Source organism: Grammomys surdaster, unplaced genomic scaffold (genome assembly GCF_004785775.1).
Source record: "Grammomys surdaster isolate TR1022 unplaced genomic scaffold, NIH_TR_1.0 61, whole genome shotgun sequence".
In the NCBI taxonomy this organism is placed as follows: Eukaryota; Metazoa; Chordata; class Mammalia; order Rodentia; family Muridae; genus Grammomys; species Grammomys surdaster.
In genome coordinates, this window is record NW_021604563.1 from 14,345,458 (window position 1) to 14,348,819 (window position 3,362).

The following is a 3,362-nucleotide window of genomic DNA, read 5'->3' on the forward strand; positions in this document are numbered from 1 at the left end:
CTTGATAAAATGTCATGCAGAAGCTAATAAAAGGGTTTTACATTGTGAGGAAAGTGGAGTTATCTTACAGATGTTGGAAAGATCCATATTTAAAATTAATCAACATAAAATCCCTTATTTTTTTAATTTATTAAAATACTGAGTTTATTTCACATGTATATTTGTCTCCCTAACATTTCCACATCTGACCACCACTATTACTATGTCCTATCATAACATTCCATACATACTTAAAACCAAGTAAAGGGTGGAGTTCCATCCTTGAAAACTAAACAGGCATTTTAGACAATACATTCTTGGCAATTGAACCTGGACAACATTTATCAAACACAGTAGGGAAAGTTCTCACTTTGCATTATAAAAAGGACAGCCAGATACAAACTATTACAGAAATGAAGTAAGACAGAATATTTCAAACTGTTTAAACCATTTTCTTAAAGAGACTTCCTCCACTGCCAGAGATCTTGAATAGCCTCCTGGTCAGTCATCTGGAAACAATTCTCATAATTATTGAACTTGATTTCCACTTTGGGAAGAAAACCACCTTTTACTATACTTGCTTGCATTTTTGCCTTAATGTCTTCTACAGAACTAGGTCCTTTTGTGTTTTAGGAGATTTTTTCCTGTTTTTTGAAAGTCTCTTGACCCTTTGATCTTGGTGTTGATGGTTTTAAGTCTTTTCCATTTTGGTTTGATTTTTGTACTATTTTGGCAGAGGTATCTCGTACAGATTTCTTCACTGGAATCTTTTCCTCAGTTTCTTCATCATCAAAATCATCATCATCATCATCTTCATCGTCTTCATCATCTTCACCATCGTCCTCCTCATCTTCATCAAGTTTTACTTTTTTCTGTGGAATCTTGTTACCTCCTCATGCCCAAGACATTCCCAAGAGTTTTACATCCTCCTCATCTTCATCTTCTGACTCTGTATCTTCCTCTACAGCTACTAGGTGCTGTCCACTAATGTGCACAGGCCCTGGACCACACTTCAACCTTAAGACCAGAGGTGGTGTAATTTCAAAGCCCCCAGGTGGTGTAATTTCAAAGCCCCCAAGCGAAACTGTTGGTTGTACAGACATTTTCAAAGTTGCCAGTGTTGCTTTAATTGGACTGCCTTCATAGTTCATTGCTTCTGCGTCTACGATGTATAATTCATCTTTTGCTCCTGCCCCTGGTGTTCATTTTCATCATTATCCACTTTAAAGTGATAGTCTTTGTCAGCCTTTAGTTCACAGCCAAAAAGGTAGTTCTGAGGCCTTAAAGGGCTCATGTCCATGTCCATTGAGTCTTCCATGAGGTGGAGGCACGCACTCCGGTGTGGGAGAAGCTGGACAGAAAAGAACTCCCTGCTGTTCCACAGAACAGACACTCAGGACGGAATCACGCCAAGGATAAAATCCCTTATTGACAGGCTAATGAAGAGAAATAATAGAATCACTTCAGCTGATACAGAAAAGGCATTTGATGAAATTTAATATTCAAGATGAACAATAAAAGTAGTAGATTAAAGAACTTCTAAAACATGTTTATTCATCAAAATAGAAAAAAAATGGGGAAAGCTTCAGAAATTTAACATTTTCGGAATTCTAGAAACTAATCAAAAATTTTTATTGAAATACGTAGTGCTTAAGAAAAATAGATTATGGTGCTGGCTCTTCATTCTCTTTCTTCTGCCAAAGAGTGAATGATGAAGTGTATTCCAGGGACCTATTGCAACCTGTACACCTATTTCTACTATTTTGTTAAACAGTCATAGTATGAAACTGTCTTCAAAATACACATCTCTCTACTTGTAGAATAGTGAGTGCATCATGCAGAGAAGTTTCTTTGTGCAGTGGATGATGGCTAATATAGACATTTAGAATAGGTCAAATGCAGAGAATAAGTGACTGTTGAGTTCTCAGCCACAAACAAAACATTTATGTCACACTCCAACTCAAGACACAGGGACCATCATCAAGGAGAGGATAGTCAAAATATAAGAGCCAAAAGTAGGGGAAACAAGCAAAACAATATCTTTGGGACATGACAAGAAAGTTCTTCTTGTCCATATAAAACCTGCACAAAACCAAGCCAACAATCTGGCATTGAATGTGGAGGGGTTCATTAGCCACTATTCCTAACACCATGGCTTCTGGAAAGGAAGTCTCTTCTCTTTAGGGGTATGGATCTTTATAGGTCACTCCTGTTCCAGTAGAAAATTTCCTACATAGAAGTATGTGGATAGCACAAATTGGAGATTATTGATTATTAAATTTTTAAAAAGAAGGCAAGAATTTGGGAGAGGTTGAAAGGAATACTTAGAGCTGATAGGAATTAAGGAAATAAGTTGGGGATGAATATGATCAAAGTATGTTTTATGACATTCTTTTAAAAATTAATACAAACATTTATATAAAAATCTTCTAATAAGAATAATCCAGGCACCAAGAGTTAATGTCAAATATTATCAAGTTTTTAATAATTAATTATTTTACAAAGCCAGCCTACCCTGATATTAAACTGGATAAGAATGCAATAGAAAAAATCGACTAAGAACTTGACAAATATTGATCGAGAAAACAAATCAAACTACTTTAAAACATAAATATTAACCATTTTACAAAGATCATACATTGTAACAATTTGGCTTCATTTAAAGTATACAAATATAATGGTTCAGTGGGTCAACATAAACAAATAATAAACATTAAACACCATAGAAATAAAACCAGTAAACCGGTAACATATTTGCCTTAGTCCCTTTATACTTTTAACTTTTAAAATATCAGGAACCTTCTACAGCAAATTTCCTGAAAATATATATATAGAATGATTATCTCTTTAAATAATAAATATTTTATAAGATAACAAAAGCTATATCCATATCATATCAAGAAAATCAAAAGTGATTTATTATAAAATTATAGTCAGAGAAGTCTATACTATCCTGAATCTCTTTTAATATAAAATTTGAAATTTTAGCTACAACAATGTGGAAAGAAAAATTAAAATTAAATTAAACAGTATATTAATTATATTAATTTTCCCAATTAACATTATATATGGGAATAAAGCAAATTATCAGGATATAAAAATGACATACAAAACTGTATAGCAACATTGCATATTACCAATGAATAAACTATGATGAATTTAGGAAAAGATTCATGTATATTAGCCTACATAAAACAATAAACATATCTCTCCAACAGATAGAGAGCAATTCTGAAATCCGTGATTAATTGAATACAAAAAAGAAGTGACCATGTGTCATGTAGCCTCAACTGACAAATCTACAAAGCAATTGTATCTAGGACTTAGAAATCATAACAGAAGTCGGGGAGGAAAGATTCACAAGAGTCCAAAGAACATAAAAT

General features: G+C 33.5%; 1 pseudogene; it reads right to left on the bottom strand.

Annotated features, from left to right (window-relative positions):
- Positions 1 to 434: 434 nt before the first annotated feature.
- Positions 435 to 1,297, bottom strand: LOC114640450 (annotated as a pseudogene).
- Between the last annotated feature and the right edge of the window lie 2,065 nt (positions 1,298 to 3,362).